Here is a 15,726-nt window from a genome sequence, read left to right as displayed (position 1 = left end):
TCGGTGTTCACTGCAGGTGACATTCTCAAAACAGTGACACATACAAGCATGTCCACTGTTCTTTTACTCGTTCGGATGGGAACAATAACCTTCCGTGCGTTCGTTGTTGTGTAAATACCATATAGGAGAATCATATTATCAAGAGCGATCGCCCGTCACTTTTATTACCGCGGGAACTCCTCGTTCTCGCGACTCCAGCTGTTCAGCGGAGCTGGCCGTGCTGCTTTGAAAACGGAGTCGGTGGGTATTGACGGACGTGGGCGCACGGAGCAAAACCGTTGGACACCACACGCGCAGCCAGTGGAATTCCGGGGTGAGAGGGGCTCACCTCAGTGAATTTTTTTTTCAGCAACCTATCACATGACTGCTCCACCAGGTGATTCTCTTTGTTGTTTGGCAATGAAACACTTTCAATATTGATTGTGAAGGGATCACATACCACATTTTGTTCACAAACGCTGCGTCCCTTCCCTCGCATAGACATATTTAATGTTTATTTGATATTTAAACTGTTCAAAGTACACATCAGTGAGATATGCTACTTGTGCGGGCCACAGGCGAGTTGTTTTTTTCAAAAGGATGGCTGCGATTTCTGTTTTGAGTTAGTATAAGTGTGAAAGTGCCTTTTCCCTTTTGAAATGCAGCCAACTTCACCATGATATAGCACCCGGATATGCTCACTTCCCAGATCTTTGCACAGCTTTTATAAGCACCCGTTGTTCTTGGTTTGTTTGATGCGGTTCACCACTTTGACGACATCTTTCAAAGTTTCATGGATATAGTACCTACCATCTGTAATGATTTCAATGCACATATCCCAGCTTAGGCCCGCCAAACCCAAATACAAATCCACAGTACTGAAAATGTCCTCTCCTTTAAAGTCATCCAACCTTTCTTCAATCTGCCTTCTTATGTTACTTTTCGACAGTGGTAAAGTCTTCCTGTTATTTGCTGCAGATTGATCCAGCAACTCTCAGGTAAAACATGTTCTTCTGCAATACTGTGAGGCCTTTTGCAATTGGGTGAGCTACATGGTGAGATGCACAGAGGGCCTATACTCCTACTTTGATCATGTTGACGTAAGGTACCTTTGTGATAAACACAGCTCCTGGAGTCGTCTTTGAAAGTAGTCCACAGGTTTGACTTTATAAGTCGAGTCTTTAGTTTTATTTTAGTTTTGATGGCTTCATGCTTTCATTTGCCAACACTGTGTCTCACGTGTATTTGATTGGTCTCATTCCATAGTTGTCAGTTCTGCTATAATGTTTCATTATTTTATGTCAAGTATTGTTACATCATCAAGTTTTTGTATTTGTTTTATCGCCTTGAATTTGTGTTTATTTATACGTAACATTTGATGGATGATAAATCCCAGCTAACTTTAAGATTCTATGAAGCAGTGATATGTCAAAAGCCTGAACAGTGCTGGTTGGCTGGTTGGACAGTTTTACAGTCACTTTTACTCACTGTCTCTTCAAACATGACCTTTTGCCTTTTAGTGTTGAGAGTTAATACAGCTGGAGTCGACTGCAGGGATGGACATAAAGACAGGGAATATAATATGCTGCAGGGAAGATGGAGGAGTGACAAAAATACAAAAAGAGAAGAGACAAGCAGGGTGTTAAGACTGGAATGACCCTGCCTCCGCACACACACACACACACACACACACACACACACACCAAGATGCAGGATAAGACAGAGGCTTGGAGGCAGATGGCTGTAAAGCCCCCATGATCCCCAGAGGGAGACTGGAACAGTATCACTCGTCCTAGCAGTGGTGCTGATGCTGCAGCTCAGCTGATCTCTGACAGTTGATTTGTTCTTAAGTCCTTCACTTTAAGGTATATGATTTACTATCAGGTTTTATTGTGAAACATGAAGGGCAGTATCTAGTCAGTGGTGCAGATGGTAGGCAGCCATAAACTGTCTTAATGTCAAGGTAACTTTACATATCAGTGCTCTACAGATTGAAACCACCTGTAACACTTTGCTTTCCACACCCTCTTAACTGGAATAAGAGTCTGTTTTAAGTTGGGTCTTAATTATTTTGGCTGTGAAACAAAGTTGTTATGATTTTGATGTGTTTTTATTTCAACATTTGTGTAGACAACATGGTCAAATTGGGGTGTTATTTTCACTATGGGCGATTTTAAAGGTTCACTTTGCATCTACTGCATGCTGGGATGGGCTCCAGCTTCTGTCACACTCTTAACAGTAGGAGTGGTTTGGCAGATGGAGGGATGTGCTGTTGGTTTTGGATGACATGTACGTCGTATGGTTTCAAATGAAGCTTCTAAAGCCGACCCACTCGTTTTCACACTAACGTTTGCCAGTAGTCTGCTTTTTCTTTAACTCTTTGTTTTCATCTGGGAGTTTTCCTTCATGGAAAATCCAACCAATCATAGACCAGTTTCCTCCCGCATCACAAACTTTGGTTATGCTTGTCTTAGTGGTGGTCATTGTTGTGTGTGTGTTTTTTTATGTATGTGTACTTTTTGTGTATGTGTTGTGTATAGGGACCACAATGGAAATAAGCCTTCGGGGTTTTTTGTGTTTTTATCCCTGGCTTTTTATGTATTTTAATGTAACAGAGTGCTGTTCTTGTTTTTATATATGAAATGGTCGAATACAATCAATCAATCAATCAATCAATACTACGTGAACACATACCAAACATAAGGCAGTATTAAGTGTGAAAGCACCTTAAGACTGCATGGCTAAATAAGCCCTGCATAAAGTGCTGGGCTGTTTTCTGCTGCAGAATTAGTTGAAATACACATCATTTAGAATTGCAAGTGTGTATTGTTCCTGCAAGAGTGTGGAATCAAATTAGTCTCATACGTTTCAAGTCAAAAGAGGGCAAGTTTTGCGTTTAAGATTACATTTTCTTCTTTTTTTCGGGGGGGGGGGGGGGGGAGCCATACAATATGTGAGGGATACACTGCTAAATATGATCAGCTCAAAAAAACGATCAGAGATTATTGTTGTCAAAGATATTTCTTAAATGCCTGTGGCTACTCAATCAGTATTTAACTAGCTGGTGTAATGATATCAGACTGGACTGGAGCTGCCATGAACCATTTAACAAAATGAAAATAACAAGGGGCTGTGTTCTGTTGGAGCTTCTGAAAAATTAGCTTTTTGTAATGGACAATTGTGACATACTGCACGTTTGTCACGATTTTTTGATTTTTATTGGAGGAATGGAATGGTACTTTCAGGGATAATGAAACAAGTCATTAGCCACAGCTCAATCATTTTGCCTCCCCTCCTCCTTTTGAAATGCAAATTGCAAGAAGCCAACACATTTTTTTCAGCTGTGACTTTCTTCTTACCTTCCACCTTTGCATATTTTTGATAAATGATTGCAATTTGATTGTTTAACTCCAAGATATTCCCATCAGTATTACTGTATACAATGCAGAACTTAAACACTGGTGTACTAGTCAGACAGACAGACAGACAGACAGACAGACAGACAGAACAGTGACAGTAAGCCTGCCCTTTCAGAAGCAGAAAACTCTCCAAAGAGTTCTAACGACCAACCATCATCCGCTAAAAAAACCTGTAACCCCTTGGATCTTTGGATGCTCTCACTGACCCCGAATGCGGTCGGGAGCAGACTTTTACACGCTGAGGGAGATTGCCAGATAGACAGAACAGCTGGCATGACAAGTAATTCCCTCGACCAACCCAATTTACTTTACTGCATCTGAGAGCAGGCGCTCACTGCCATTTCATTAGTCGTGCTGAGCTCGGAAGGCTCTCCATCGATTCATTTCTTAGAGGACAAATCCCCCTTGAGGTCACCAACAGTACACACACACACACACAGCTGCTGCGGCTTCTGACTTTACACAATAGATCAATCTCAGTACCATTGTATAAGGTCAATTGGGGTTTTTATCACAAATTAGGTTTTATTTTTATATTGGTCTGTGACAGTTTTTTTGTTTTAACTTGGTTGTCCCTCCCACCATTATTTGCTCATTCTTTGATAAGCTTTGTGTCACCTTTCAAACAGTGCACAACTCAACTGGTACAAATGTCACTATCAGAACAACTAGACCCATAACTTTAAATGTTGGACTACAAAAGATATAGTAGAATGTTCTACATAGTCATACATAAACGTCTTCCGATTGGTCAGGCTAATGCAAGTAGGTGATTGGCTGAGAGGAAAGCTGACTGTATTTTGGGGTCATTGCATCATGTTGTGAATGTCCCCACAACACTAAGATCTTTTATTTGGCCTGGGACCACCACTTTGGAGGCTTAATTAGTTCAAGGAATATTGTTTCAAAAGAGCTTACCCACACTGACGTCTCACTAGAAGCATACAATTTATCCCAGGATAATCCTTTCTTGGTCTTTTTTCTGTCTGTGTGTTTGGAGGGGGTGTTTCTGCTTAATTGGATAACACAGATTTTAAGACGTGAATAAAAAGAACGATGTAATGTAGCCTAGTTGGATTTGAACCTGTGATATTGCGACACATCATAGGGGGCGAAAAAAGGTTGATTTTTAATTACCTTTTTTTTTAACCTAACTCAAACCCATACAACAAAAACTCAGTGAACCAGCAGCCAAAGAATACAATTGTTTACATCCACTTATTTACAGCGACTAACATAAATTCTGAAATTATTCAAATAGACCTTGTGGATGCAGAGATATACTCTAACCATTTTGGGTATATCATTTTCAAAGAGAACCAAAAAAATAGGCTGGAGCTTAAATTTTAGCATGCTATCAAACTAAACGAAGATGGTGAATATGGTAAACATGATGAGCATAGACTCTGTTATTCTTATTCATGTTAATTTTTCAATTATGTATATACATTTTTTTACATCCTGTGGGTGTTTTTGTATAAAGAAATATTTTTCACTAAAGGGTCTATACCAAATTATGCTTACTACAACAAATAAATCTGTAGATATAATAGTTATGTATTGAATAGCAGAATAGCTATCCTTGACAGATTTATAAATTGCATATTTCACTTACCTACTAATGTTTACAAGCCATAAAATGCTTCAATAAAGCAGCAGTAGGTAGCGCTGACCCCTGACTCATCCTTTGTTATAACATCTGTATAACCCTCCCACACATTCTCCCTCTCTTATTCCATTTTTATTTTGCCCTGGATTTTAGGATTAGCTCGCGACCTGTATCACTCTTTATAATGCCTTCCCCCTGCCAAGAGAATGCCTCATGTTAAACCCCTCTTTGAATGGTACAGTTTAGCTATTTCAGGCTCGCCCAGGCAGCCCCTCTTTATCTTCTTAAGAATATGAGATTACTGCACGGAATACGGCTTGATTCTCCTGAGACAATGTTAATCTTAAACGTCTGTCTGCGTGAGTCAGATGTGTAATGGGCTTTTTGATGAGATGTAGAGCGAGAGGATTGTGTGCCGGTGACGACCGAGCATCAAAGAAGAGATGAAAAACGAAAAACAGAAAGGTCTCAGGGTTGTTATTTGGTTGTTAGTTAGACGCTGCTTTTGAATACATAAACAGAACTGCGTTCGTTTTTATCCGATGTAATCTTTTTTTAGAATGCTGGGACTTCCATGGCTTGTGAGTCTTATGAGTCCATGAACTTCTTAGCGGATGAATCTCCTCTCTCTTATTGTCATCATGTCTCATTAAGGGTTCCAAACCAACAGTGAATTGATCTATACTGACAGGTATTATCTGTCTGAATCCTGATATAGCTGCATCAAATCTGTTTTAATCCATGGGTGAACATGCATCAGCCGCCATACAATTGCACCACATGCATCTCAAGTTAAAAACATTTCTGAAGAAAAAGGGATTTTAAGAATAAATGATTGTGATCACCAAGACATGTCCCTGAAGATTAAAATAACAATGTGAAGATAGAAGCACTAGCTGTACCAGGGGTATTACTACTTTTCCAAGCCACATTATCAGCCACATGCTTTGTTCAGCTCTTTCAGCTTGACAAAAAAAAATTAATTAGTGAAAATATTAAAGATAAGAGCAAAATTCTTATGCTTATTTTTTTTTTCCAAGGGACGCTAGGTCAAGTGAAATTATAAAGCTTCGTATTTGTTTTACACTGCGCTTAATTTAAGTTGTTTAGCTACATTATTATTCAATCAAATCACACTTTATTTATAGAGCACTTTTAGTACAAAAGGCAGCACAGTGCTCTACTTAATAAAAGCATATATAGCCATGACTTTCGTTGAGTTATCAATAATATTAAATAAAAAATTAGCAGCAACATTTTACAATAATGATCTTAACTACATTTGAAAGAAAGCTGGTTGCTACTTGGCAGCTGTTGGTCAGCCTAAGGTCCACTCAGCCAGGGAAGCTCAGGCACAGTTCACTTCTTATGCGTCACGTAGGGAGAGGCACTAGGTTAGGGGGTGCGTACAGATCTTATTTGGAGCAAGCCAGGTTAAATTAGCATTAGCAATGTAACACACTAGTTTACTTCACTGAACACTATTCACGTATGGTTGTATTGATTGTTTGTCATAGACATTACCTGACACTGTATGAATGAGAAGTTTTCCCTTTTATGAATATACATATCTGTGTGTAAAAACAGACCAGTGTCCCAGCAGGTCTGTCTTGCCGACTGTCTCCCAGAACCACTCTATTAAAATGGAGGTCCTGGGCTGAAAATATGGGAGTTGCTTATCTGGCCTATATTTTCATTTATAGGTCTAAAAATCATCCCTCTCCCTGGTGCCTGTCTGCAGTGTTGACAGTCACACAGTTTAAAAGGATGCAGGTTGCCCCACTTTTGGTTGCTATCTTTCAGACTGCTGAAACTTTAGTGAATAGTGTATCACAACGTTACATTCCGTCTGTTTTGTAATCCTTATTTATGTAACGAGCTGTTTTTTTGTTTTTTTTTACCATCGGACTATAAATGGCTTCATGATTTTAGTTGAATTTTTCTTGTTAAAGAAAAGCACATTTTTGGATGAGGGAAAAGTCATGAATTTGATTTGGTGTGTAAAGTAATACTGTGTGTCTGTTTTATTTCCCAAGTACATTGCCTGTGTTGGCCGAATCTGTCAGCCAGTAGTATAATGTGATTGGTGGAGGCAGTTAATTGAGTGGGTGTTCGGAGGACATAGTGTAATTGTCATTTTCCGACCAGCTGTTATTGCTTCACAGAAAACTGAGATTAAATGTGAGAAATTAAAAGCACCCTCTGGATTTTTTTTTACAGTTTGCGTATGTATAGAATTCTGATTTATTACTGAGCAGAATGAATGGTCTCTGATGTCTAATTGTATATCACTGAATATAGTTACCAAGTGAACTACAGATACACAAACCCCTATGATATTTGAAGTGGGTATTGTGAAGTTACATAATTTCATTTATTAAATCTCAATGTGTTCTTTTATCCTGTGTGTGTGTGTGTGTGTGTGTGTGTGTGTGTGTGTGTGTGTGTGTGTGTGTGTGTGTGTGTGTGTGTGTGTGTGTGTGTGTGTCTGTCATGTCACGCTCAAATCAAAAGAGGAACTTTCTGGGGCATGTTTATGCTGAACACACACACACACCTGGGTCAGAGATGCAACACATAGCACCTGCTTTTAACTCATTCACACACAAGCACACACACACACACACACACACACACACACACACACACACACACACACACACACACACACACACACACACACACACACACACACACACACACACACACACACACACACACACCCTGTTCCCTGGTCCAGGAATAAATACATTCCTAGAAGTAGGCCAGCGATCAGATTGTGCCTCCTGCCTCATTCTCACTTTAACATGACAGACACAGACGTACATACAACACCCTCTTACACTTTCCTTGCAGAGGCTTTTTAATGTCAGAAAAAGACAGGAACAACAATGTAAGAGAACCTCTGTTGTTTTGTCTCTTTTAAACCAACCAGATCCTTTGCATTTCAGTACCAGCGGTGTGTGTCTAGTTTACTATGGTGGTTATACTGTGAAGGTTTTGCAGAAACGTCCCTACAATAAATAATGAAAAATAAACATTTCAGGGAACTGTTGAGACATAATCATACTGCACACACTGTCTCTGGTCACGGTGGCAGCGGGCACAGACGAATAGAGTCTCTCTTCGTGTTAATAACGTTTGCTCAGCTTGCTGTCACTTTTCTATTTGCGAGGGGCAAATTGCTGAAGTAAAGGTTCTGTCACATAACTGTGTAGTTACGCATCATTGCACATGTTCAAGTGGATATATATAATGTAAGTACCAGGAGTTTTCTTACTGGGTATACAGTAATACATATAACTGTGTATCACGTATACTACACCACTTTTCTGTACTTTAAACAGAATTGCTAAGGACACAGGGAAAGTCTGTACGGACTGTTCAAGGCTGGCAATAATACATCTGGTGTTCTAACAAACCAGTCCACACCACAGACATATACTGTGTGAGTGTCAGAAAACATATCTGCATTTCATCTGCTGTATGCCGGTATGCCCAGTATATCCATATCTTTATCTCTGTGTGTCCCGCTGCGTCTCACTGTAAAGAACTCTTGTGTGAGCAGGATGGAGAGGAACGAGGAGAAGGTAAAATGGAAGGGACACACAGTGGATTACAGTGGAGTTACATCATTGTTTGAAAGCGCCAAGGCATTTTATTTGGCCCGCAGTATTAGCATTTATTTATTTTCTCGCCGACATCCGCTGTCAGTAAAATGTAGAATTGGGTGCTCTTGCACAGTGGACTAGTCCCCCCAGAGGAAACCATTTGCAGGCCGTGCTGCAGTGTAAATTCTGCAAACATCCTAAGAAAACATATTTTGGGCCAGATCCACTGAGACTGGATCTAATGCAGTGGCAGTTGCAGGCGTAATAGCACTTGCAACTGCCCCTTTTCAGCACACTGACCCTCTTTACTGCATTATGTCCGGTTGATGTTCAGTTTTAGCATGATGTTGGATGTAAATAATAACCTCAAACAATATTCAGATTGCTTTTTTTCTTCTTTGAGTATGGCCCCAACAACCTCCACCAACAAGTAGCATATTTGGCCTGTGAGGCAAAAGCCAGAGCACAAAACAAAGTCCCTTGCTGTTGCATTGGCTCCCCCTCAGTGAGCACATGGTACATCCGAGCTGGGATCAATCATGACCCCTCCTCACCCCATTTCCCAGAAGAAATAACATCCTTAAGCCGTTAACCAGTATCTCCCTCTGTCCATGGTCATGTAAAAATGTTACAACCTCTTTCTACTGCCCCTTCAATCTCTCCTATTGGAGGAACGTGATCATGTTAATCTCACCATGATGTGCCGGCTTCTGGAGCTGTGGCCATGATATCACCATCCTATCAGAGGTCTGATGTGCTGCTGTTGAGGAAATCCCCCATGCAGCATTACCAATTTGTGTGTGTGTGTGTGTGTGTGTGTGTGTGTGTGTGTGTGTGTGTGTGTGTGTGTGTGTGTGTGTGTGTGTGTGTGTGTGTGTGTGTGTGTGTGTGTGTGTGTGTGTGTGTGTGTGTGTGTGTGTGTGTGTGTGTGTGTGTGTGTGTGTGTGTGTGTGTGTGTGTCTGTGTGTGTGTGTGTGTGTGTGTGTATGTGTGTGTGTGTGTGTGTGTGCGTACGTGTTTTTTATAGTCCAGCAATATGGGTCAGAATGTGTGATAGCCTCTTAAGCCCTAAACTGGGCTAATGCATGCATGGTTAGTAGGGTTTTTATACAAGGCTGATTCACTGTGGTTAAAGCACAAGCTCTCAGATACAGGGGTATGGTGGAGGGCCACCTTTTCACCCTATTTCCTCTTTAAAGCAGCTTTGTTTCACTAGTTGCAGCTGTGCACAGCGGCCCTACTGTGGCTACAAAGTCCAAATCCTTTACCCGTCTCAGAACCTCAATTTCCTATAATTCACCATTACAAAATAGAGCATTCATTCCAGGAAACTTCCTAAGAAATAAAGAAATTCCAACCAAGCGTTTTTGTTTTATTCCCCAACGTTTTAGTTGTGATGTAAAAACTAGGGCTGTCAAATTAACGCGTTCATTTTGATTAATTAATCACAGAAAAATTAACGCGATTAAAAAAAGTAACGCAGATTAATAGCACTTCTATAATGCCCTTTGACCCGGTGCAAAAGTGGTTTCGCAGCTCAGTGAGCTGCACCGAGCTGCACCTGTAGCTTGCAGACACGGCCCGCACGGGTGAAAGGGAGAAAAGTAAAGAGAGAAGCAGAGGAAAGGGCGGGGCCGAGGGCTCTATGGACGGTTTATGGGATGCTTCAGGAAAATAAGCATGAAGGTAGGAAGACATCTTACTTTATTCTCCTCAGTGTCTGTGCATTATTGATTTAGTGGTGCAACAATATAGGTTCAAAACAGTATCTCTCAATGTTCCTCCGTGTGTCTCAATTTTGTTTGCTAGCTGTCTCGTGTGTGTGTGTGTGTGTGTGTGTGTCAATATTTTTGCCTATGAGTACGACGATGGTGAATGAATCGGCATAGGCATCTGTGGCAGTGCAGCGCTGTCTGTTGTGGAGACAGAAGTTACGAGAGATGGAGAGCGAGAGAGAGAGAGAGAGAGCGAGAAACAAACTGTAGCAGGCTATACAGCTGTTTATAAACAGGTATAAAAGTATGTGATTAATTTAGATTAATTAATCACAGAGCCTGTAATTAATTAGATACATTTTTTGAATCGCTTGACAGCCCTAGTAAAAACTAAAAATGTGAATATTCAAAGTATAGAGGGCGACAAAGTGTAATACGTAAATGCACAACAGCTAGTGCTGCGCCATCTTTAGAGGCAAGGCTGGAATACCAGGAGTCCCGAAGGCTGCAGGTTTACAGGGGCAATTCATTTTTTTGGTCATTTCATTATGATATCTGTGAAAGGGACTGGAAACATTTCCAATCAAAGTTCTAAGCTATTGAGTCCTGCTGCTGCATACGTACTTGCGTATTCACTTGTTAATATTTAATGTTCCAGAGAAATACTAGACTGTTCAGTGGGTATAAAACAGTATGCCAGAGTAAAGCTTGTTATGTGTACTTTAAAGGAATACAACCAACATAGTGGGACACGTGTTGATTTGCTGTCTTGTCTGTAGGTGACAAAATCCACCTGAACATCCAAAGGTTATTTATTTACATGCCATATCTCATTAGTATGATCCTCCAAATAGAGCTGGCAATTTGCCCCCTTATCACATTACAACAAACCCATTTGGAATTTAATTTGTAAACTCATTAATACAGTCACATACACACTATTCCCCCAGCTCCACCCCAGTGGTTTGGGAAGTGTTATTTGAGCTTGAACTTGATTTGAACTCTGGTACTCTTTTATAGTAGATTGGATTATTTTAGTTGGTCATGACACAACGAGATCCATTCATTTATTAAGGTGACCTGAGGGGGAGGAACTTCATTCTGTCTGAACTGTCACTGAATTAAGTTATTTATGAAGGTCTTTTAGAAGAAAAAAAAAGTAGTTTCCAGAGCAACAAATAAGGGCATCAATGAAAGGAACGACAAGGAAGAACAAGCGTGTCCCAACTTCTTAAAAGGCAGGACTTGTGCTTGTGCTGTGTGTGTGTGCGTGTGTGTGCGTGTGTGCGTGCGTGCGTGCGTGCGTGCGTGTGTGCGTGCGTGCATGTGTGTGTGTGTATCCATCCCGTGTATCCATACTGCAGTACTAAAGCAGAATGGATGACTGATATGGGACTTGTATTACGGCTTCCAGTGAAGCAGGAACCGATAATGAAATCATTTTGGGGGGGATAAATTGCTTCTATAAAGAACAGGAAAGGTTAATCTGAGCGTTTGCAGGCTTCCAGTTTTCCCCATGCTGCCACACATCGATTCAGACAGTGGCCAAACTCATCATATTACAAGCAGCTTTGTTTTTTTTTTTGGAGAGAGGTTGGTGACTCCAAATTTGATTTGACTTGATGAAATGAGGCACACGGTGAAACACAAATTTTTCTGAGTGCATTATCCCCCAGACAAACACACTCACACCTCATCCCAACAGCTCGGCTTAGCACGACCTCCCTGGTTGTAGATCCACTTCCCAAAGTGCAGTCAAAGGAGTAGTTCATTCTCAGTCATCTCCGAAAAGGTCATCTCATCACATCTTGTCTCCAATGCCTTAGTATGGCCTCTTCTGTCGTTTATATTGCTGTGTGGCAGTGATTCCTTTGTGGGTGGAGCCACTTGGTTCTGGGTCCTCAAAGGTGGAGTCAGCGATTTTGGAGTATGCACACACAGTATGGTCAGGTAGTAGATCGTGAGGAGATATATTCACTGATTTTCTCTAGAAGCGCTCAACTGACTCCACCTTTAATTCCATGAATTACACATAATGACCCATAGGACTGTTTCTGGTCTTTGTGCTAAACTGTGAGCTGGCTTGTCTCTCAATACTTCCCTGATGAGCCTATTGGTTCCTATAGTGAAGGTGAACATTTTTAACTCACAAATGTATAGTTGAATTTTTTTTTAAAGAAGCCTTGAGAATTCCCTGAAGAAATAGTGCATTTAGTGGGGACTACTTTTAGCTGCGGATTCATCTACATTTGATGCCGATGGACTATTTGAGGCAACAGGATGGTGCATGAGTAGTTTCTGGACAACAATGGAGCTGCACACACGATTCAAATGAACCAGGCTTTATACCCATGACCAGAATTAATTAGAAGGATACGTTTCATGTTTGACGGACAAACGTTGAATACATTACTTTTCAAACACTCTCCGTACATCCGTCATGTATACTGAAATAACTTCAAATGAAAGTCAAAATAACTGAAGAACTTTCTCATCATTTCCCCAAAAAATTGTCATCTGAATTCTAAGGGATTTCCCATGAGAAGCAGGTCCTCGGGCAGTCCTCCCTCTCTCATCAGCTCTCCTCTCTCTCTCTCTCTCTCTCTCTCTCTCTCTCTCTCTCTCTCTCTCTCTCTCTTTCTCTCTCTCTCTCTCTCTGTCATTGTACCCAGTCTGATTTAATATTAGGGAGGGTGAATCGTCTGGGCCTCCTCCCATTCTCTCCATCCCTATGCCTGGCTCGTACCGCTCTCTGTCCTGCTCTTCATCTCTGTGTTTTGTTTTTCTTCTCTACTGCTACTCAACCCTGCTCAGGTTAAGTGTGATCAATGTTCAGAGGCACTCAGGGTGTATTATGTCTCCTTGCGTCTCATTGTATGTGTTTGGCATTGTGTTTTTTATTTTTTATTCTGCCCACCAAACACACACCCAGACACAATTCAAGTCAATACATGCACACTAAAGGCCCATGTACACTTGATGAGTGATTTTTGACAACTGTTGAGACCAAAGAATGGCTATGTCCCTTTCTGAAGTTCAGGCACTTTAGCATCCAAATCTCTCAGTGTGACTGCTGCTACAAGCCATCAGAATACCCAGCCAAGTGTCCCCATGTTGGACGAGGGTTTCCAACCTGGCCATTTACATCCAGAACCAATATTCATTGTCAACGCAGAAAGTATAGTGTCCCTAATGCAAACAAAATAGACATAGGCCTACACATTTGGTGCACCAAGTGTGATTAAATCCATTGTGTATATTCAGCTCTTTTAACATTGAGTATGACGCTCTTTTGTGCCAAGCTGTATCTAAATATTCATATGCATCTGTGCTTCTATTGGCAAAACTATAATATCTGCTTTAATTTAATTTGTTTAGAAGAAAAAAATCCCAGCAGCTCACACATTTAAATGCCTGAGGCCCGGTGTGTCCTGGCCTTAAGTACAGGCTTCCATACCAGTGTTGCTTCTATTTTGTGCACCAAATCCCACTCAACTTTTCTCTGTTTTTTTTTTTCCTCAAAAGTTTTCTGCACACTGTCTTGCATTTTCTAGCATGCAGTCACTGTCTGCCTGTCTGACTATTACACAGAGACCTACATATACACACGCACGCACGCGCACGCACGCACACACACACACAGCTGGGTGACATAACGGTGTGTCGACGCGCGGCTGTGTGGAGCAGGGGGTCAGGATTGCACTCTGAAGGTCAGGTCTGCCACATCTGTCTCTGCTCTACTCCACTGGGTGCTGCCCAAGAGTGCTGGCTGAATGGATGCACATGGGGAGACTGAGCTAGTGATGGGGGGGACAGTAAAGGAGGCGGACAGATGGCAGGGCAGAGTTTAAAAAAAGGCAGAGGTAGAGAAATAGGGCTGTGGTTGTTCTAGCCACAATCCCAGGTGGCAATCAGTGTGCACGAATATGAAAACGGCGGGCAGCTGGAAAAGAGCCTCAGGTGTTCAAAAAGTAAAATAAAATTATAATAAGTTCTCATCCGGAATTAGAAGAGTACACTGACTTCTGTGGATACGTTTTTTTTATCATAATGACAGCTGTTTAACAATCCGACTTGTCATTAAGCCTATCTCTGACGTTGAGCATTATGACATTTAGCCTATGGTGAGCCCCTCTCATCTGTTTGTGTATAGGAGAGAGAAAGATGAGGAGAGAGCGAGCATGTGTTAAATTAACAGTGGCTTCACCAAGGTCATTTAAGGTCCTCTGTGTGCACCAGTGCATGTGAGCGCAAACGCTTTCATCCAGTTGCAGAGTGGTATAGTCCACATGAACTGGCAGCCCCTACATCCAGACCCAATCTAATCCCAGATTTTCAGTGAACTTTGATATGCAATTTACCCCTATTTAGGAACCAGACTCAGTACTGTCATTTTAGGAGGAGTCGAAAAATGCTATGATACAGTATTAGCCCCAGCACACTTTCCACTATTATAAAAACCTCCTTTGTCCCTATTTTAAAAATGGATTTCAGTTTAAAAGGTTATTTGGGTTATCAGAAAGGTGCCTTTGTATTTTTGATATGTTGCTTTGTATCCAGTTCTGTAAATGTCCTGCTTCGTTGATGTAGCTATTATTGCTTATTTGATGTTCCACAACACTGTAGGCTGCTGCATGGTAATGATTTCCCCAGCAACCTCTCTATTAATATTTTACCTCTGACGATTTGAACATAACCATATATTATTCATAATATATATAATATATTCACATCTAGTTTGAGGGATGGTATCAAAGGGAAAATATATCACAGTCCAACATGAAGATGAGGTCTCCCCCCCAAAAATAAATCATAAATAAAGAAATGCATAAAAAAATTACTTCCTCCATTTTATGCTTTACCGTTCATAAAAAAGATTTTAGATTCATAAATACATTCAGCAGAAAACGGAACAATCACATTACAGTTCAGAAAAAATCAGGCAATTGTAAAAGACCATTTATACAGTGTGACTCACCCACCATGTTTATTACTTCAGGGAAAGTATGCTGATTCCACACAGGTTCTGAGGTGTGGGGGGGCACTACTGTATATGTGAAACAAGTAGCATTAAAGCCTTTAGTCAAGTCACATAAATGTCCTCCGATGATCCCCAAATAAATTGAGCGACATTATGAGGATTGAAGGAAGTTTTCCCCCTACTTTTATTTGTTGCTACATCCTTGTAAATTAATATAAGCTCCCCAAGAGCAATCCAAGACCCAGGGCCACGTTAAGGTCACAACGAGTTACGGGACACGCAAGGAAAGAGCGCTCCGTTTATCGAGGTCACACAAAGGGGTTGGGAACGACTGCTGTGGTGGAAGAAGCAATAAAATCTATAGTTGGAGAACTTCTAGACAGACTTATAAAGTATGCTGCCCTACCTTTAG

General features: G+C 41.0%; 1 protein-coding gene across 1 annotated transcript in view; it reads left to right on the top strand.

Annotated features, from left to right (window-relative positions):
* The window catches only part of LOC307262307 (carbonic anhydrase-related protein 10-like), a gene marked incomplete at its 5' end in the record, with an annotated part of 54,372 nt that overhangs the window by 13,397 nt on the left and 25,249 nt on the right, over positions 1–15,726 (top strand). The gene's annotated exons all lie outside the window — the stretch shown is intronic.

This window comes from Ammodytes marinus, assembly GCF_949987685.1.
Source record: "Ammodytes marinus genome assembly, chromosome: 16".
In the NCBI taxonomy this organism is placed as follows: Eukaryota; Metazoa; Chordata; class Actinopteri; order Uranoscopiformes; family Ammodytidae; genus Ammodytes; species Ammodytes marinus.
The sequence above is the reverse complement of the archived record's forward strand: the minus strand, read 5'-3'. Positions and strand labels throughout refer to the sequence as shown.